Consider the following 22,716-nt stretch of genomic DNA (forward strand, 5'->3'; position numbering starts at 1 on the left):
TGAGGTCATTAGTCCCCTAGAATTTAGAACTAGTTAAACCTAACTAACCTAAGGACATCACAAACATCCATGCCTGAGGCAGGATTCGAACCTGCAACCGTAGCGGTCTTGCGGTTCCAGACTGCAGCGCCTTTAACCGCACGGCTCCCATTTTATAGACACAATAATGTATATCAGCCTACTTCCAAAAATACGTGTATCATAAATTTACATTTAATGATAAAAAAGCAATTTGTGCAATTTGTATATTGGCAACTTTAACTTTCATTCAACTGTTATGTGAATATTATTCAAAAGAATTCTGAATATGTTTTGAAAGATCTACTCACAATTGTTAACAGGTGAAATCCCCCTTTCAAAATGACAGCTAAATGACAGTATTGTTGTCCCTGTTTAGAGGGATGTAAAGTTGCAACAATGATTTAAAGCAGCCTTAAACATTATGTTTGCTTCTAAAATTTAGATTAATCCACAAGAAAGCATAAACAGATGCCCTCTTACTAATTACTAGCTGTTACCCATGGTTGAGCACATTGGTAGTTTTGTTATGACGAGTGATGGTGAGCAAGTAGTAAGCTACAGCGTATGTGATAACATCAGCTGCCCTCACGTGTCTGCCTGTTTGGATGACTTATGATGTGCTCTCTGCTCTCCCCCCTCCTAAGCTGTCCCAACACACGACACTTCAGCATCACAGCCGAACAGTGCATACCACTCAGCATGAACAGGAGCACGAATCTATGCATCTGTGCTAGTGAAGTAGCTATACATTATACAATGAGTACATAACATAACAAATAGCTTGGAAGTGTGAATTAAACACAATGAGGACTATACACCCATTGTATTCATTACTTTCATCATATCATGTAGTACTTATCAACTAATACAAGCATTTTCACAAATATGATAAATTTCAAAAGCCAAAGAACAAATAGCTTTTACAAAGAGCAAATATTTTTCCCTAACTCACCCAATATTCTTCAAATCAACATGTATCTTGTCCTACACACTTTCTAAAGTAGCCTGTGTTCTTCCTTAGGGTTCAAGTCATCTCCTTACTAACTTTCATTAAAATAAGGGATTTTTACACTTATTTCACCTGTATCATCATCATCATCATCATCATCACCACCACCACCTTGAACAGTTTCCAACCCCAGGGTGGGTCTGGAACACACGCCTCTCCCTCTAGTCCTCTTCTCCCACCATATTTGTGCATTCACTCTTGTCCAGTCCTCACCTCTTTCTTCAACACACTCCTCCACACTTTCCAGCTGTCTATCCCTCGGTCTTCCTCTTGGTCATTTCTTTCTCATCTTCATTTTGTGTATCTTCTTGAGTATACTCTTGTATCCCATTCTCTTTATATGGTTACCAAATAACATCACTGACTCAACTGTTAATACAACTGTGAAGTAATGTCATTATGAAATAAACTTCCATAATTCAACAACTTCACAAATAAATGCTCCAGCAAAAGTGTAATGCCTATTACAGCTCCACCAACATCGTAGGCGCAAACATAAACAGCAGTATGACAGCAAGTGAGTCATCAATTCTTTCCTTCTTTCTTTCTTTCTTTCTCCGGCCCTTGTCCTGCTCCAATGCAGGGTTGGTTCTGTTATGACGGATTTGGCAGTGTTACTTTCAGAGGGTGGCTAGATGCCCTTCCCGCCGCCACCCCGAAGCCCCCGGGATGGAAGTAGTGAACCCCAGCTGTCTGCATCTAGTGTAAGTCACGAAATAGTGAGAACATTTTTCAAATGTCTGAGTCATGTAACTGAGGCAGAATTTGGGGACCAACCTGGTATTCACCAAGTGGGATGTGGAAAACTGCCTAAAAACCACATCCAGGCTGACTGGCATACCGGCCCTTGTCGTTAATCCACCTGGCAGATTTGATCCAGGGCCGGTGCGCCTACCCGAGTCCAGGAAGCAGCGCATTAGCGCTCTCGACTACCCTGGCGGGTCAAGTGAGACATGAATGTCGTATGGATATCAAAAACCACCTGATATAAGCTGAAGATGGCTATCATGCAGAAATAGACCAATAGTAATAAACAATATAACCGAACACAGCAGTGTCTTAGCCTTATAGCATAATATATAATGTCCTTATGTGACATAAACGATGCAGTGGGCCCAGATGAGTTCAAATTTTATTATTTTGTAACCATTTACTGCCAATTGTAGATAATAACAAGAACTAAGAATACACAATAAGTCACGAACAGAAGTCAAAGAATGGGCTCCTTATTCTTTAGCTTGTTCTGTCTGTACAAGTCATTGCCAGGGCTTGTCGAGCAAATCAGCCATATTTACGGTTTAAAAGGAAAATATAAGTGACTTTGTGAAAACAAAGTTATTCAACTGATTTTTTATCAACCAGGCAGTAAAAAAGACTTTTAGTGGATAAGATGCAGCAAGGTGAAGTGAAAAAGTACACTGATTGCCACATCCAGGTTACACGGAAACAACACACGATTCATTTTGGTGAACCACAATTAATTTACAGAGACTAGAAGAAGTACAACATCGATCTTAACAATTTCCAGAAAAAATCAGCACCTATAATTATACCAGAAAAGGCAATCCATAAAACTGTTAGCATTGTGTAAAAATCTTTGTAGAAAATTTTTCTTTGTTCTTTCAGTTTCTGTAAGGGATGCCTAAACACTTAACTGATTGGTAAATAGTGCAGTATTAACACTTTAATCAATACAGTTAGTAGTACACAAGTACTAAATTAAATTATCATGCCTGATGCGACAATTTCATTACATGAACAGCAAAACTGTAGCAAGTGATAAGCTTTTTTTTTTTCTTTTCATCATTTTGTGAGGGTTGTAAGCAAGAAAAAGTTTCATAAAGGTTTGAAATTATGTGTACAGTTTGTTATAAGTCACTAACTGCTCTCATTCTCAAATACTGGACGAATAAAATCTGGATATTTGCACCTTGTGGCCTGTACTCGTTTTTCACCTCCTCTCCTACCACTCTAATAGGTAGGTATTTCTTACCTCCACAGCAATTCTTTCCAGACAGTAAGTGATACTTGTGCCAAGTTTGGTAGGAATCAGTCCAGTGGTTTTGGAGGAGATGTGGAACAGACGTACAGACATACATACATACATACATACATACACAGAAACATACATTTTTATAATCTGTGTGGATATTTTTCTTTTCTGTGGTCTGATTTTGATGAAAAAAAGCCTATATGACGCTCCAAGCAATTTGAAGTTATCTGTGCAAATACTATGAAAACGCGTATAGTGGTTTTGGAGATTAGCATGTTCTAACAGACTGACACAATGATTTTAAATGAAACAACAAGTTTACTGTTACCTGTCACCGTTTTATTTTTTCCACGACGTGTTTCGAAGGTTTAAACCTCCATCATCGGGTGGATTTACATTTGTTAGTATTACATATGTGTGTGTGTTCTGTTACGATTTTGGAGGAACTTGTGGCACTGCCTAGTGGAGAAACAAGACACTATTTCAGAATATGGTTTTGGATTACTTTTGACAAAAAATTAAACTGATATCTAATGGTAAACTTTAATAAGTAAACTAGAGTACCTCCAGTGGTCACAGGTTCCTTTTGCTGTGACCACTGAAATATGGAAAGCTTAAGAAAACTTGTCCATCGTAAGTCATCTCACCACCTCCAGTGCCCAGAGCAATTGTGGAAAACTCATGATATTGCACATTCTACAATGCCTTTTTCTGCTTCTGTTGACATAATATAAGGTTTCTGTGAATACACAATTTTATTTACGGAATTTGGCACTGAGTAGCTCCTTAACCTGCTTTCATGCGTCTACTTCAAACACAAAATTTCCGTACTATACGGCATGGGATAGCACATAAACATGGACCATTTAGACATCCAAAGTGTGTAATATCGTACTTATTCATGCCAATTTAGGAATTCTCATGTAAACTTTTGCCGTAAAATTAACATGGTAAGCTGTAATCCATTTGTATTATCACAGTGGATATTTTAATAGCATCTTTCAATTAGTTTATTAAACACAATAGAGAAATTAATGAACAACAATATATTCTCTAACATTATCTAAAACTGTCTGACAATGTCAAGCACAAGGTAAGGCATGCAAAACCAGCCTGTTGTACACAATGATAATGTTCCAGGGTGTATACACGGACAAGGAAAAAAAATTCCCAGATTTCTCCCGGGTGAAAACATACTTTTTCCCTGTTAACTGACAGTATATTTTCTCTCGGAACTGTATAACTTATCATACGTTTGAATGGTTATGGTCTTATACATGGGTGTAGAATTTCCCGGTGTTTTAGTAAACAAAACTCAGGGAAAGAGACACGTTTTGGAAAGATCTTTGATGTACAGCAACATGTATGCTGCACATTTTCGTATTACGAAAGTATAAATTCAAATTCCACCAAACATCACATTTTACTTTCCGAAGCATTGAAATCAAGATTGTGATGTGCTTTTATAAGCCAGTCATAGTTCATGCCACGTGATCTCACCAGCTGATGACAGCGTATATTCAGAGCTTAGGACATGTGATGTAGTCAGCCAATAGCAACATCACTGTTAAGTAGCACGAACACATGAACAGGAAATGTTAATGGTTTAAATTAATTTACATAGAGTTGCTACAAGAAAAGCAAAGCTTTCACACATACACTCCTGGAAATGGAAAAAAGAACACATTGACACCGGTGTGTCAGACCCACCATACTTGCTCCGGACACTGCGAGAGGGCTGTACAAGCAATGATCACACGCACGGCACAGCGGACACACCAGGAACCGCGGTGTTGGCCATCGAATGGCGCTAGCTGCGCAGCATTTGTGCACCGCCGCCGTCAGTGTCAGCCAGTTTGCCGTGGCATACGGAGCTCCATCGTAGTCTTTAACACTGGTAGCATGCCGCGACAGCGTGGACGTGAACCGTATGTGCAGTTGACGGACTTTGAGCGAGGGCGTATAGTGGGCATGCGGGAGGCCGGGTGGACGTACCGCCGAATTGCTCAACACGTGGGGCGTGAGGTCTCCACAGTACATCGATGTTGTCGCCAGTGGTCGGCGGAAGGTGCACGTGCCCATCGACCTGGGACTGGACCGCAGTGACGCACGGATGCACGCCAAGACCGTAGGATCCTACGCAGTGCCGTAGGGGACCGCACCGCCACTTCCCAGCAAATTAGGGACACTGTTGCTCCTGGGGTATCGGCGAGGACCATTCGCAACCGTCTCCATGAAGCTGGGCTACGGTCCCGCACACCGTTAGGCCGTCTTCCGCTCACGCCCCAACATCGTGCAGCCCGCCTCCAGTGGTGTCACGACAGGCGTGAATGGAGGGACGAATGGAGACGTGTCGTCTTCAGCGATGAGAGTCGCTTCTGCCTTGGTGCCAATGATGGTCGTATGCGTGTTTGGCGCCGTGCAGGTGAGCGCCACAATCAGGACTGCATACGACCGAGGCACACAGGGCCAACACCCGGCATCATGGTGTGGGGAGCGATCTCCTACACTGGCCGTACACCACTGGTGATCGTCGAGGGGACACTGAATAGTGCACGGTACATCCAAACCGTCATCGAACCCATCGTTCTACCATTCCTAGACCAGCAAGGGAACTTGCTGTTCCAACAGGACAATGCACGTTCGCATGTATCCCGTGCCACCCAACGTGCTCTAGAAGGTGTAAGTCAACTACCCTGGCCAGCAAGATCTCCGGATCTGTCCCCCATTGAGCATGTTTGGGACTGGATGAAGCGTCGTCTCATGCGGTCTGCACGTCCAGCACGAACGCTGGTCCAACTGAGGCGCCAGGTGGAAATGGCATGGCAAGCTGTTCCACAGGACAACATCCAGCATCTCTACGATTGTCTCCATGGGAGAATAGCAGCCTGCATTGCTGCGAAAGGTGGATATACACTGTACTAGTGCCGACATTGTGCACGCTCTGTTGCCTGTGTCTATGTGCCTGTGGTTCTGTCAGTGTGATCATGTGATGTATCTGACCCCAGGAATGTGTCAATAAAGTTTCCCCTTCCTGGGACAATGAATTCACGGTGTTCTTATTTCAATTTCCAGGAGTGTAATATTGGTTTCTAAGGTTAATACGCTGCAAGAGAAGCTAAGCTTTCACATATAATGTTGGTCTTTTATGCGCATATTACACTTTAAGATATATCACACAAATGTGCCAGTGAAATTTCAATAACGACATAAATGTCTTATCTTCTGGGCTTGAAATTCATGTAAATGGCTAGTCATCAAAGAGTTGATTTATAAATAAGAGTCAAATGCTCTCTGATTTAAAAAGTCATCATACATTCTTGTTCGTAGTTCAACCTGCGTAAAAGGAACTTTACTTTGAGAGTAACGCTCTTCAAACCATCATCCACGATATTTTCCCACGACCTGTTAGAAATAGGTTCGTTGCAGCAGTTGCCAGAGTGCGCCAGGTAACAGGTGCCACCGCGCTTGCGCAGCTACGATGACGTAGGAGGCCCATATGTTCGTACGTGTTAAACATTAAAAAGATCTTACATTATGTCATAAAAGAAACAAGATATCAGAGGATATACCAAGAGCATCGGAATTTCGTGACCCATACTGAAATGTGCACATTTAAAGGGCATATTTAAAGCGCACATTCGTATGTCAAGATTCCAAGTGCAGTAGGACTCGAACTGATATTAAGCTTTCCAGTGAGGTTTTCGGGACGTACATTTTCTTGGAGTACCAGTACTGTATTATGTTTGGTTCTTTATTAAGGCATATATATACATGCTAGGAGATGAAAACGTGCACTTGAAACGCAGCAAACAGTTGAAACTAGCCAATAGCGTGGAATTAAACACTTCGTTTCAAATATATTGACTGCCTCAGCTGAAAAGATTAATAAAAGAAAATTTCTTTCAAATAGACAAAAATTACTTCACTGTTCTGCAAAATTAATGCTTGACTGTCAGAAATATGGAAATAAAATAAAACCTGAAACTAATAGCATATTTTAGCCTTCTGTAATTATGTGAATGTATTTTAATTCATTTGATAGCTCCTGGCCTCAGAAAACCGTTTTGTTTTCATTTGACGTGAGAGCCGTAAACAAAGAGGGAACAGCGAAACCACTAAATGTAAACACGGGTCATGTGGAGACTACCCACTTCCCTACTGTAAGTCAGACTGCTTTGCGCATCAGCCCCAGATCTACGATATTTCCGAACCGGGGCAATACTAGATAGTGACCCCCCCCCCACTATGCACGCATTCACAAATCAACTTATGATTAATTAAGAAATCAACTTAGAATGTGTTCAAAAATCGACAGGGATGCATTTCAAAGTCATATGAATAATCGACAGACCAACGTGCGATGGATGCTAGGTGCTTTGCAAAACATTTTTTCCAGTAGCATCTAGCTGCTTGCTGCAACTGCTTTCACAGCCAACAGTCACAATTCTGAATCCAGAAGCGGGAAGAGATACTACTCAACTGCGCATGCACATGATCCCAGTCTTAACTCTTGAAACGAATCTCATGTAAACAGTTGTGAGGTCACGCACATCGGAGGCAATTTGTTGTTACGAAGCATTCCCTTTGCAATTTAAGTTTTATTTTTGTTTTTCCTCTCGTTCATGTTTTATTGCTGCATTATTATTCTGCAGTAGTGGGATACAGTAACACCCTTTGTTAGAGTATTGGTTTTTAACAGTCAAAACTACAAAAGTTTAACTGAAAACAAAAACAATGAAAAATTCCCGGAATTCTAAAAAATACCCGGGTTTTTCCCGGTTTTCCCCCAGCCAAAAAAATTCCCGGGTTTTTCCCGGATCTCCCAGTTGTCCCAGGCCGTATACATCCTGTGTTCCAGTGCGTCTGCTTGTGTCAATAATAATGGAAAATGAGAAATGCTGTATAAATTGTTGCGCACCATTTCCTCTGATGTACCTACACTGCACGGAACTTTGTTGTGTAAGGCAACTGCAACCGCAGCCAGTGAAACTTGTCAAAACTGGTTGAGAAAAAGGCCGTATTGTGATTGTGTGTGTGTGTGTGTGTGTGTGTGTGTGTGTGTGTGTGTGTGTGTGTGAGAGAGAGAGAGAGAGAGAGAGAGAGAAATATTGCCGTATTTGTTTATAAAAGTTCTTTGCATGGAAATCACCTACAACAAGAAAGAAATTTATGCTAACAATGCAGGAATATCAACGTGCCGATGTGCTCTGCACCGCAACACCTGGTTGGATTGCAGCTAGGGTTGCCATACGTCACGGATTTCATGGACAGTCCGTGATTTTATGCTCAAAGACAGGTGTCCTGGACAAAGAGGAAAATTTCCACGAAAAAAATTGGTTTGGAAGTAATATAAAAATGTTTACCCAAGTTTTGCCACTGGCCACCGATCAAGTGTTTCATAACTCCTGCAAACTTGACGATAGCCGTTGAAACCTGTGCTGATGTTCTGTGTCACTTCACTTCAGAATCGCTCGGCTATTTTCAGAACAGACTGTGGAAGCAGTGCAATAATCAATTCTTTGCAATTGTTACAGTTTTCCGCTGTTGGTTTACAACGTCTCTGCTGTCGGTATCTCATATTCTTTGGTCATGTAAAGTTAACATTCAGCAGCGCGAAGTGTACTTCTGGTGTTGTTATTGCACAGAATTTGAAATTTAATGTGTCGAAAAGAAAAGTACATTTTCGAGAATAATATATTAATGCGTGTCCAAGTATTAAACGTGGAAGAAATGATCATGAGGCTATTTGCAAAGTGTGTGGGTAAGTACAATGCATTGTAGGTACGTAAAAGTAAACAATGCCTATCATTTGTAGAAAGCATACAAATGAGTATTATAACTGATCAGATTACTCAAGTGTACGTATTTAAAAACCAAGTCTCCCGCATTTTATTTTCTGTTGATGGTTTTCAGTTATTGAAAAAAATATTTTCACCGTACCATCAAATTTAGTTTTCAGGGTGACCATAGAATGAAAGAGCTGTCAAAAACATGTGTTTTGAGGCTTAAACATTTAGTAGTTGTGACACTTAGAAACATAGCGCAATAGATTGTGCCGTTTATACAATATGGTACGTAAACTAAAATGTTAATTCATGTGCTTTTGGTTAAATGGCAACTAATCCTAAATTATTTCATTACAGTTGCTAGATTTCAATCGCCAATGGAGGGAAACGAGCTCTCAATGACCATATAACAAGCAAGAAACACCCAAGAGTTGTGAATTCTGCTTCAACTTCCAAACAGTTGACCAGTTTTCTTAGTGCTAATCAGACAGAATCTAAAAAGGTTGCTGCAGCAGAAGCAACATTTGCGTTTCATGCTGTGAAACACCACCATTCATACAATTCTTCATCTCGTACATCACAAATCATTAGTGAAATTTTTAGTGATTCAAAGGTAGCAGTTCAGATTTCAAGTGCAAAAACTAAAACTGAAGCAATTGTTAACAATGTTATAGCACCTTTCATAAAAGACAATGTTAAAAATAGTCTATCAAAAGTTAACTATGTTGGGATCAGTACAGATGCTAGTAGTCGCAAGCATGTAAAAATGTTTCCTGTTCTGGTTCAATAGTTTGACATTACACAAGGTGTTCAAAGTAATTTATTGCATTTGAATGAGTGTGACAATGAAACCTCCAGTACAGTGTCTGAGTGTGTGTATAAAATAATTTTAGAATTCAACCTTAGTGACAAAGTTTGTGCTTTTGGGGGATAATACAAACACTAACTTTGGAGGCGTTGAAAGAAAAGGGGAAAACAATGTATTCAAGAAACTTGAAAACAAACTAAACAGGTCCATAGTAGGGGTAGGTTGCCCAGTTCATGTCCTGCATAATGCTATTCAAAGTGGAACCAAAGTACTTTCACATGATGTGCTAAGTATAATTATTAAGGTCTATAACCAATTTTCAATTTATACTGTTCGGGTAGCAACATTAAGGGACTTTGTGATTTTCTCCATATGACTAACAAGGATTTACTTAGGCATGTGAAAACTAGGTGGATGGGCTTATTTCCTACAGTTGAAAGATTCATATACATGTTTCAAGCTCTTAAATCATACTTCCTGTCTCTCGATAAGTGTCCAAGCCTTCTCAAGTCTTTTTTTTTTTTTTCTTATGCTTGTGGAGAGATGTATTTACACTTTCTGCTTGCTCAGATGAGTCCATTTCAAGAGGCTATCGCCAACATTGAGAAAGAGGACATCTCTGTGAATGAGGTTAGGTTGGAACTTAAAAACTTCATGCATGTTTTAGAGGAAAGAAAGAAACGTAAATTCATGACTATGGAAGTAAAAGAGTTAATGTCAGATCTCTCCCAGTACCAGCAGTCAAAATTTCAAGAGGATGTCATGGCATTTTATCAGACCGTTACAGATTATCTGATGACATGGAGCAATCCTTTACCCTAACTTGAACATTTTGGCTGGATACTGTTGAAGGCTTTACCTGATTGGGAAAAAGTTGAATGTACACTGAAGCGGATGCAAGAAAACACAACTTGCAAAGTGGATGAGAGTTTGCTATTTGACCAGATAGTGAAACTGAAATGTTTTCTTACACAGGAAGGTAACCAGAATTTGGAGATGATGCCTCATAAAAAGTGGGTTAAATTTTTTGAGGATTCTGTTTCTGTTGTTGTTGTGGTCTTCAGTCCTGAGACTGGTTTGATGCAGCTCTCCATGCTACTCTATCCTGTGCAAGCTTTTTCATCTCCCAGTACCTACTGCAACCTACATCCTTCTGAATCTGCTTAGTGTATTCATCTCTTGGTCTCCCTCTACGATTTTTACCCTCCACGCTGCCCTCCAATACTAAATTGGTGATCCCTTGATGCCTCAGAACATGTCCTACCAACCGATCCCTTCTTTTGGTCAAGTTGCGCCACAAACTTCTCTTCTCCACAATCCTATTCAATACTTCCTCATTAGTTATGTGATCTACCCATCTAATCTTCAGCATTCTTCTGTAGCACCACATTTCGAAAGCTTCTATTCTCTTCTTGTCCAAACTATTTATCGTCCATGTTTCACTTCCATACATGGCTACACTCCATACAAATACTTTCAGAAATGACTTCCTGACACTTAAATCTATACTCGATGTTAACAAATATCTCTTCTTCAGAAACGCTTTCCTTGCCATTGGCAGTCTACATTTTATATCCTCTCTACTTCGACCATCATCAGTTATTTTGCTCCCCAAATAGCAAAACTCCTTTACTACTTTAAGTGTCTCATTTCCTAATCTAATTCCCTCAGCATCACTCGACTTAATTAGACTACATTCCATTATCCTTGATTTGCTTTTGTTGATGTTCATCTTATATCCTTCTTTCAAGACACTGTCCATTCCATTCAACTGCTCTTCTAAGTCCTTTGCTGTCTCTGACGGAATTACAATGTCATCGGCGAACCTCAAAGTTTTTATTTCTTCTCCAAGTATTTTAATACCTACTCCGAATTTTTCTTTTGTTTCCTTTACTGCTTGCTCAATATACAGATTGAATAACATCGGGGAGAGGCTACAACCCTGCCTCACTCCTTTCCCAACCACTGCTTCCCTTTCATGCCCCTCGACTCTTATAACTGCCATCTGGTTTCTGTACAAATTGTAAATAGCCTTTCGCTCCCTGTATTTTACCCCTGCCACCTTTAGAATGTGAAAGAGAGTATTCCAGTCAACATTGTCAAAAGCTTTCTCTAATTCTACAAATGCTAGAAATGTAGGTTTGCCTTTCCTTAATCTTTCTTCTAAGATAAGTCGTAAGGTCAATATTGCCTCAGGTGTTTCAGTGTTTCTAAAAAGCAGTATTCAGAACTGCTTGCTATTGTGCAGTACTATTTCTCCATTCCAGGGCATAATGCCAATGGGGAGAGAGTGTTTTCCCTAGTGAACGCACAATGGACAGAAGAAAGAAACAGGCTACCTTTAACATAGTCAATGCAATGCTCCAAATCCAATATAACATGAAAAACAGATTTTCATAGACTGATTCAGAATTGGAGCGAGTTTCTTTCTTCTGTCCACGGCTCAGAGAAATAAAGTGAAAGATATACATCAATTGTAGCAGCATGATTGTGTACATGTTAATAATTTGTGTTCAATGCCTTAATTAAAAAGTTATTTAATGTCAATTGCAATTAATTTTCTTCATCATTGACCACTCCTTTATAGACACCATTAATGCTTGGATTAATTTTCCTTGTTAATTACAACTTCTTTGCTGACAGAATTACTGTTTGAATTATGGTAATTATTAAGATTTGGCTGACGTGCAGAAAGGTGAAAGAACATTGTGCGATTCCAGGTTTCAACCACATCTTCATAATCACCACTGTAAAGTAATGATGAAGATTCTACTGAAATGCAAACCAATGGTCGTTTGCACAACATATCGGTCTGTGTTTCAGCCACATCTTTATAATCCCCGAATTTTGTCCTTGATTTTCGTCCTTGGATTATGGCAACCCTAAGGGCAGCGAGCATCCAACTGCCTGGTAGCTGGCGGGTGGTGACCACCATAAGGCAAGAATACTCTGATCTCGACGCAGCCATGGGCTCTTTCACGTAGGGTTTTACTATTACTGGTGCATTAGAAAGTGCAGCAAATTATATTTAAGGTTCCATCAGATTGATAAGTCTATCAGACAACTGAAATGCGGTAAAAAATATAAATGAATGAGTGGTCTCAAACTTGCAACTTTATGTCTACATTGTGTAATACTTCCATATTCTGTGGTGTTGCCAGATCATACAGATAGCTAGACTTATAATTCTGAGGGGCAGCCAGTTTTATTGCCACCTTAAGTGGGCAACTCAGACTTAGTCTCTGCAGCTGCCTGCTGATGGCCAGGTTCTATGTCTAAGATAGTCTATGAGCCACCATCCCACATTTGTTTGTCCATTTAATAGACAGTAGAGAAAACAGAGGTTAGCAGAGTGCAGGAAAACTAATACTGGACATTCAGAGTATGAAAAAGTCACCTGAACTGCAGTACACACAGGGTAAAAATTGATGGCAGGATACATTTACAAAGAAAACCTCAAGACGTGATTCAGTCTGCTTACAACAGAGAATCATTTAGGCAGATGATGGTGATATTCTCAAGTGTGATATTTTTACATGAAATGAAATGGTGCTCCTAAGACGTTTCCCATTATATATCACTGGCAAACTATTTCGGAACCTAGTGTTGTGTCTATCCTTTAGTATGCATAAAGTATCACACACAGACATTGTTCCTTCAGCATATATAGCTGCTTAGTTCTCTCAGGAAATTCTGAGAAAGCCTTAGTGGTTGCTCAAGTGCCCATCCCACTCCCGAATTCAGAGTTTATTTATTTATTTATTTATTTTGTGTTCCACAGGTCCAAGTGCCAAGTAAATTGCAAGGATATGGAGTGTGTCAAATTGTACATATTTCAGATATAACTTACATAAATATATTAAAGATGCAAGGTAAAAAGGTGACAAATAAGGAACATATATCCAGTTATCAGAGTATTGAGCAAGGATCTGTAACATACACTGGAAGCAAAAGTAAGTTAAATAGTACAACAATAACATACATTAATAAGGAAAGCAAATTATTATATGATAGTGAAATTAAAAGCATTTATAAAGCAATTGTAAATTTAGTGGTGATGTTCATTTTCTCTCATAAATTCATTGGCTGTATAAAAAGATCTCTCTATTAGGTACTCTTTCAGGTTTTATTTGAATTTTGGTAATTATTTATGCAGACGTTTGATATGTGCTGAGAGTGCATTAAACAGCTTGATGCTGGAGTAATAAACTCCTTTCTGCACCATATTTAGACTTCTCGATTCAACTATGAGATTAAGAACAACATCAGGCCCTGTCACATTAATCTCAGCATATGCTCTCACTATAAAAGTGCCACCTGAAGTCAAAGACAAGTTTTATGAAGATCTGCAGAAATGCTTAGAGAATATTCATGGATCAGATAAACTCATGTTACTGGGAAACTTAAATGCCAGAATGGAGAATACATGGAACAACTGGCCTAACTGCATTGACCCACATGGCACTAAAAATATGAACAAGAATGATCAGCGACTGGTCGAACTTTGCATCTCTCTTTCTCTCTGCACCATTAACACTTACTTCCGGAACAGAGCCATGCACATAGTAATATGGAAACGACCACGTTCAGGCCATTGGCTCGATTTCATCAAAAACAGAAGATGTGACCTACATCATGTCCTTAACTCCTGTACATATCACAGTGCTGACTGAGATGCTCATCACTCTTTAGTTATGACCAAATCACATTTCACACCAAAAAAGATTCACTCCGTTGAAAGCATCTGTCGAAGAGTGAAGATCAATACCAAAGCCATCCAAGATGATGTGATATACAAAAAGTTCACACAACATATTGAGATGAAACTGAATCCTGAGCAACTGATAGCTGCACGCAGTGCCTAAAATATGAGGCATCTTGCTAAAGAAAATATTATGCAAACTGCTATTAGAATATTTGGGAAGCAGGATAGGACTCGAAGCAACTGGTCTGCTGAATGTGAAAGTGAGTTGCATCCATATATAGACAAGAAACATATTCCTCATGTACAAGTTATGAATAATCCTAAATACCAATGAGTGACAGCCGGCCGCGGTGGTCTCGCGGTTCTAGGCGTGCAGTCCGGAACCGTGCGACTGCTACGGTCGCAGGTTCGAATCCTGCCTCGGGCATGGATGTGTGTGATGTCCTTAGGTTGGTTAGGTTTAAGTAGTTCTAAGTTCTAGGGGACTGATGACCACAGCAGTTGAGTCCCATAGTGTTCAGAGCCATTTGAACCATTTGAACCAATGAGTGACAGCCGATTACAAGGTCTGCAAAGTAGATCTGCAACAAGTTTCTCACCATTGTGCAAATAGATACTGGACCAGCCTTTGCAAATCTATTCAGATCTGCCGAGTCAAAGGAGGTTACCATAGCATGTATCAAGGGATCAAAATGGCCATTGGACCAACAAGCAGGAAGTAAGTTGCAATAAAAGATGTTAATAGTGATCCAATCAACGATAACAACCAGCAGCTAGACACATGGGTGCAGCACAATGCTAACCTATACTGAGAAGAGGTCAACATTTCTTCAGAAGCTTTTCGTACTTTACCACTTACCCTGTTTTGTCTGAGCTTGTTGATCCTCCTACTCTCAATGAATTAAAACTCGCACTCAAAAGCCTAAACCCAGGCCAGCATAAAGGCTGTGATAACTTCCGGCTGAAATCATCAAACCTGACTGAGTTTCACCGATAGTGTACCAAATCCAACAGCGGTGCTGGGAAGAAGTCACAGTACCACAAAGACATGCATGATGCAAATATAGTAGCAACCTATAAGGGAAAAGGTGACAGAGATTGTTGTAACAACTATAGAGGAACATCTCCCTTGAGCATTGCTGGAAAAGTGTATGCGAGGATAATCCTATAAAGATTGGAAACTTTGGTTGCTCGAATCTACCCTGAGTAACAGTGCGGATTTCGAGCTGGCAGATCCACAAGTGACATGCTATTCACCTTGCGGCAGCTAAAATAAAAGTGCCATTATATGTGGCTTTTGTCGATCTCAACAAATCCTTTGACACTGTCAGTAGGAAGGGACTCTACAGCATATTGGAAAAAATTGGATGTCCACCAACTTTGTTGCCCTTAATTAGATCTTTACATGTCAACATGCATGACTCCACAATCTTCAATGGTAGTACATCTAAACCTTTTAATATGAACTGTGGCATAAGACAAGGCTATGTTTTGGTGCCTACACTTCCTGGAATTTTCTCCTCAGCTCTGCTCCAAGTGGCTTTTGAGAATTGCAGTGTTGGAGTACACCTGCATACTAGGAAAGATGGAAGGCTTTTCAATGTCAGTCCTCTGAAGAATGAACGTCTATATGCTGATGATGATGCAATTGTTGTGAACTCTGCAGAAGAGCTGCAAGAGCTAGTATCAAGACTTAGTCATGCATACCACCTATTCTCAATGAGCGTAAATGGCAGTAAGACCATAATTACGGTTCAGAGTGCTAATACACAGCTGGATATCACATTAGATGGAACTACTCTGCAAGCAGAATCAAACATGTCTGTTGACAAGAAGACTGATACTCGCATTGGAACAGCTGTGACAAAATTTGGCAAGCTCTCTACACTTATTTGGGTAAACTAAAAGCTCTCTTTTATCACCAAAATTCTTGTATATCAAACTTGCGTCCTCAGCATCCTTTTGTATGAATCGGAAACATGGACTACTTACGCCAACAAGAATGTCACCTTAATCAGGGTGTAAATGCAGACAAGGAAAAAAAATTCCTGGATTTTTCCCGGATTTCCCGATTAAAACTACGCTTTCTCCCAGGTGAAAATGCACCTTTCCCGTGTTAAGTGACAGTATGCTTTTCCTCAGAACTGTAAAACTTGTCAATCCTTGGAATGGTTTTGGTTTTATACATCAGCATAGAAGTTCCTTGCACTTTAGAAAATGAAACACAGGGGGGAAAATACGTTTTGGAAAGATATTTGATGTGCAGCAACATGTACACTGAATATTTTCATATTACGAAAATATAAATTCAAATTCCACTATACACCACTCGTTACTTTTCGAAACATTGAAATCGAGATTGGTATGTGCTTTTGTAAGCCAGTTATAGCTCATGTCATGTGATCTCGCCAGCCGATGACAGCAGATATTCAGAGCACAGGACACATGATGTAGTCATCACTATTAAGTAGCGCAAACACACAAACAGGAAAAGTTAATGGTTTAAATTAATATACATAGTATTACTACAAGAAAAGAAATGCTTTCGCATATAATATCAGTCTCAAATATTACTGCAAGAGAAGCTAAGCTTTCACGTATAATGTTGATCTTCTTCACACGTGTTACACTTTATAAGATAAATCACACAAATGTGCCAGTAAAATTTTAATAACGTCATCCTCAAAGAGTTGATTTTTAAATGAGAGTCAAACATCTGTGAGCAAAGGAATTCATCGTACATTCTCGCACATAGATCATCTTGCTTAAAAGGAAATTTACTTTGAGCACGACGCTTTTCAAACAACTGTACAAGTTTACTGTACTGTACTGTAGCGGCCTGGCCAAAAATTTTCTGTCAAAATTTCATTTTCTTGGAGACACCAAAAAGATATTACATAATCTTTCTTACTGTTATTCCCGTTAGTCATTTATTTCCACCCTGGTAGTCTGAACTGAATCTATGGATTTCACTAGTAATTATAACAATGTTGATCATTCGCAAACCCAGTCAAACACATAAACAGAGATTGGCATTCACACGTTTAGCTTTATTCCACTCAGCTCTTGTAGGCCCCATCCCCTCTTGTCTGCAGGAAAGTTTATTTCTAGATGTGACAGGGATTCCCCTGGCGGAGAGATCACGTACACAATGCACGTATTCAAAAATCAACTTATGATTCAGTCATAAGTCAACTTAGAGTGTGTTCAAAAATCCAACAGGGATTTGTTTCAAAATCATATGAATAATCGATACACCATTGTGCGCTGGATTCTAGGTGCTTTGTGAAACAATGTTTTTTCCTCAAGAATATGAATTTCACGACCCCGTCCCCTCCTGAAATTTCCGCCCAGGACAGATACCCCAGTCTGCCCCCCAACCCTAGATCCAGGCCCGTTGCACATGCATGAATCTGACAGCTTGGACGTGCCAGTAAAATTTTTCCAGGTAGCATCTGGCTGCTTGCTGCCACTGCTCATACAGCTAACAGCCACATTCCTGTAGCCAGAAGCGGGAGAAGGTACTACTCCTACATGACTCAACTGTGCATGCCCATGAGCCTGCTCACAATTGCTCAAACGAATCTAATGTAAACAGTTGTGACATCACACTCATCGGAGGAAATTTGTTGTTACAAAACATTGCATAGTATTCCTAAAGCTGTTGACACATTTTGCTATTGGGAGGTGCTTGTATGAGCACTGTGTTTTGTTGTTGTATAAGGCGCATTTCCTTTGCAACTTAAGTTTTATTTTTTATTTTTTTTTTCTCTCGTTCATGTTTTATTGCTGCAGTATTACTCTGCAGTAGTGGGATACAGTAATATCCTTTGTTAGAGTATTGATTCTTAACAGTCAAAATTACAAAAAATTAACTGAAAACTAAAACAATGAAAAATTCCCGTAATTCTAAAAAATTCCTGAGTTTTTCCCTGTTTTCTCCTGGATGAAAAAATTCTGTGTTTTTCCCAGATCTCTTGGTTGTCCCGGATTGTATACACCCTGTTAATGCTTTCTACATGCATTGCCTGAGATCCATCCTCAGAATAAAATGGAAGGCATGAGTGGCCAATGAAGAGCAGTACTATCTAAAACTAACTGCAACAGCATTTCAGTTATCTTGAAGCAGAGACAAGTCCACTAGCTGGGACATGTCTACCATATTTGTCCCAAAAGATTACCACATGAGGTGATGCTTGGAGAGATTTCTACAGCCAAGAGACCCGAAGGATGTTCTATATTGAGGTTCAAGGACTCCTGTAAACAAAATATGGAGAGCTTTGGCATCAACACCATCAGGTCGAAGGCATGGGCTAGCATGAGACCGGAGTGGCGTAACAACATATCATCTGGAATGTTGAAACACGATGAAGGCTTGATAGATTGATTAAGTCAGAAAAAGTTTTGCAATGCTACCACTGCTCCTGCCTCACCAGCTAGATATACTTGGGACAAATGTGGCAAGAGACGCCATGCTGACATTGGCTTGATAAGAAAAAAAGTAAATCATAGCCACACAGGCACCGTAACAACCACTTACCAAGAAGTTGCGGCCAATGTATAATTCAATGTGTAGATTATTTTTGGTTCTTGTGTTGCAGTCATAACAGTCATTGTTGTCTTTGTAAAGAGGAAAGTTTTTTGCAGACAATGGTCAACAAGGAAAAACCTTACTGTGAGGGGGTGGTAAGGATCCCTATCTTTCAAAACAAGTTCCTGCAAGAGTGTCTATGATTGACGCCATTCATTATTCTGATTACTTTTTTTTGTGTAACTTGAACCCAAACCTAGGCCCCAGATTTGGCATTTTATCACTTCCATTAGTCCCACACTTATAGAAACTTGTGGGTGGAAAACAATTTGAGTCCACTGAAAACGTTACAAGAGCTGTAGCAGGTATTATGCAGACCTCTGAGAATCCACATCTGCACAACAATAAGTGGTCTAAGTAGAATTCTTTTTTTCTTCTTCTTCCACAGAATTAAGCATCCCATACTTAGATGAAAATTTTTCACTTTGCTCTCAAGAAATGTAAAAGAATTAATTTTGCAACATTTTTTCACACTATGTTAGCTGATGGACATTCCAAATGATCACTGGTAATCATCATCATGATCACCATCATCAACAACAACAAAAACAAAAACAGCACCCATCAATATTTTGAATTCTTATACAAATTGTAAGTTGATGTTTGGCTTTAACTGTTATCAACCAAAAAGCTTACATTAACATTTTGTGCAGTTCTGCAGCCGTTTTACCATCCTCAGAACAAAATCTATAAATACACACTGCTTAATGATGTTAGGTATCACAGAAAGACAATGCTCATAAACCCAACTACTCAGACCTTCGCTGCCTACTATGTGATTCAGGAAGAAGGGTGGCATCTAGTGATGTTTCGACATGATCACCACCACTGGTGTAAAAAACACAAAAGATCTATGTCTCAAAGACTGTTGTCAAATATAATTCCTATCACTGGTTATGTGCGTACACTGACCTTTTGTTTTAGATAATTCCCTTCATAAATATTTTGAAACCTTGCTTTACTTAAGATTCCATGGTCCTGCATTTATTGTGTGCTCAACATGTTAAATACCCTTTTATAACTAATTCCTCTTCTTGAGCTAAAAGAAGTCATTGGAGACACTTGTACCAGCTTCCTCAGCAATGAAAGCTTACTCATGGCATGTTAAACATTAAATCTAGCACAAAACAGCAATACTGAATGCTGACAGCTGCCACACATAATCTGATCTACCCTCCACCACTGCTAATAGAACATTATCCTTGTTTCAAGGCAAACCCAGAAACCTAACAATCTCACATGCAAACATAAAATATAGAGTATTCCAACAAGGGCATCATTTTCCTGACGATTCTGCTTTTTCCACAAATATCAGTTCTATGATGCACTATTGTTTCTTTCAACTGCTGCAACACTCCAGCTGATCTTACACCTGCCCAACAGATGAGCTGTAGGTGCTTGGGGTGCCTGTGCTCCATGGGTGCAGACCTGAAACAGCCTGACCTACTCCATCAACCTGACACAATGTAAAGTAAAACCTGAATGTGTATTTTTCTCAAAGCTAACAAAATGTATCATTTATGTTACATATTTATGCTGCTTTTGCAAAGAAACAAAGAAAATTCCCCTGCTATCACCAATCTGCCAATACTGTTATATATTTGTGACCATATTAGAAAAGGATAGATTGCTACTCGCCATAAAGTGGAGATGTTGAGTCACAACAGGCACAACAAAAAGACCCTTAAACATGTAAGCTTTTGGCCAGAAGGCCTGCTTCTGAAACACACACACACACACACACACACACACACAATCTACATCTACATCTACATTTATACTCCGCAAGCCACCCAACGGTGTATGGTGGAGGGCACTTTACGTGCCACTGTCATTACCTCCCTTTCCTGTTCCAGTCGCGTATGGTTCACGGGAAGAACGACTGTCTGAAAGCCTCCGTGCGTGCTCGAATCTCTCTAATTTTACATTCGTGATCTCCTCGGGAGGTATAAGTAGGGGGAAGCAATATATTCGATACCTCATCCAGAAACGCACCCTCTCGAAACCTGGCGAGCAAGCTACACCGCGATGCAGAGCGCCTCTCTTGCAGAGTCTGCCACTTGAGTTTGCTAAACATCTCCATAACGCTATCACGGTTACCAAATAACCCTGTGACAAAACGCGCCGCTCTTCTTTGGATCTTCTCTATCTCCTCTGTCAACCCGATCTGGTACGGATCCCACACTGATGAGCAATACTCAAGTATAGGTCAAACGAGTGTTTTGTAAGCCACCTCTTTGTTGATGGACTACATTTTCTAAGGACTCGCCCAATGAATCTCAACCTGGTACCCGCCTTATCAACAATTAATTTTATATGATCATTCCCCTTCAAATCGTTCCGCACTCATACTCCCAGATATTTTACAGAAGTAACTGCTACCAGTGTTTGTTCCGCTATCATATAATCATACAATAAAGGATTCTTCTATCTATGTATTCGCAATACATTACATTTGCCTATGTTAAGGGTCAGTTGCCTGTCCCTGCACCAAGTGCCTATCCGCTGCAGATCTTCCTGCATTTTGCTACAATTTTCTAATGCTGCAACTTCTCTGTATACTACAGCATCAGCCGCGAAAAGCCGCATGGAACTTCTGACACTATCTAATAGATCATTTATATATATTGTAAAAAGCAATGTTCCCACAACACTCCCCTGTGGCACGCCAGAGGTTACTTTAATGTCTGTAGACGTCTCTCCATTGATAACAACATGCTGTGTTCTGTTTGCTAAAAACTCTTCAATCCAGCCACACGTGGAGATGTTGAGCTGCAGACAGGCACAACAAAAAGACCACCTATTCTTTCCTAATATTGTCATTATTCAAACCCAGATTTTCTATTGTTTGTTACATAATTGTGATATTCATTTAAAAGTCTATAAAACATTGAGTTAAAAATGTATATGACTGCAGGCCCTTCAGTATCTCATTGAATCTAAAAATCATTCTATCGTCTTTGGTAACCAACACAGCAGTTGTCTCCAAACATGGACTAGGGGGCATGTCCACTTGAGAGAACTCAGGACAGTAAATCTCTTAAGTCACTCCAGTACTGTGTCCACTTGAGAGTTATTCTTGGCCACTAGGAGCAACTCTCAGGAGGAATGTGGTGGTTGCCCAGTCTCAGTAGAGAGGTTGTGCAAATGACTGGTCCTGAAAGCACTTACGATCAGTGTGAACTCCTTATGGTGCATAACATTGTTGGAGTTGAGGTACACATGTTTCATGATTCAACAACTTGCGCCTCCATAATATAGCCAGTACCACACAAGAGTTTCATAAAACTGGAGTGGACTTAACTTGTCTGCTCCCAAGGGCATGAGGGTAAGGTACTTTAAAAAGTTCTGTCTCTGTGCTAACCTTGCTTTTAGATTCTTTGGGAAAATGTGGCAGACGGTTTACAGTGTGAGGAGCAAAGTGGTTAGAAAGAAAGAAAGAAAAGAAAAACCAGTTTTGCTGTCTGATGGCTTGTGTATATTTTTCTTAGGTCTTCCAGGCTTACCTGCTTGGAGAGCTGTATTGTATCAGATGTGTTTTCACAAGTGCAATTGCAGGTGGAAGTGCAAGTGCAGGCACAGGTGAAGGGGCAAGTGGAAGTTTTAACACTCCTATCACTTGCTCCTGTCTGTGTGGACATGTCTTAGGCACTGTTTTCTTCACTGCAGTTGCAAATCATTTTGAAAAGGTAGGACACTAATTTTCTTGTATATGTTTTTTTTTGTTCAGTCAGGTATTACACATATGGCCACATCTTCTAGCACATAAAGCCTGCTTTAATGGATTCTAAAATAAAGAT

The 22,716-nt window shown here is 39.9% G+C and overlaps 1 protein-coding gene across 1 annotated transcript in view; it reads right to left on the bottom strand.

Annotated features, from left to right (window-relative positions):
- LOC124713710 (GATOR complex protein MIOS) overlaps positions 1–22,716 on the bottom strand; it is a 215,384-nt gene that overhangs the window by 81,058 nt on the left and 111,610 nt on the right. The gene's annotated exons all lie outside the window — the stretch shown is intronic.

Source organism: Schistocerca piceifrons, chromosome 1 (genome assembly GCF_021461385.2).
Source record: "Schistocerca piceifrons isolate TAMUIC-IGC-003096 chromosome 1, iqSchPice1.1, whole genome shotgun sequence".
Classification (NCBI taxonomy): Eukaryota; Metazoa; Arthropoda; class Insecta; order Orthoptera; family Acrididae; genus Schistocerca; species Schistocerca piceifrons.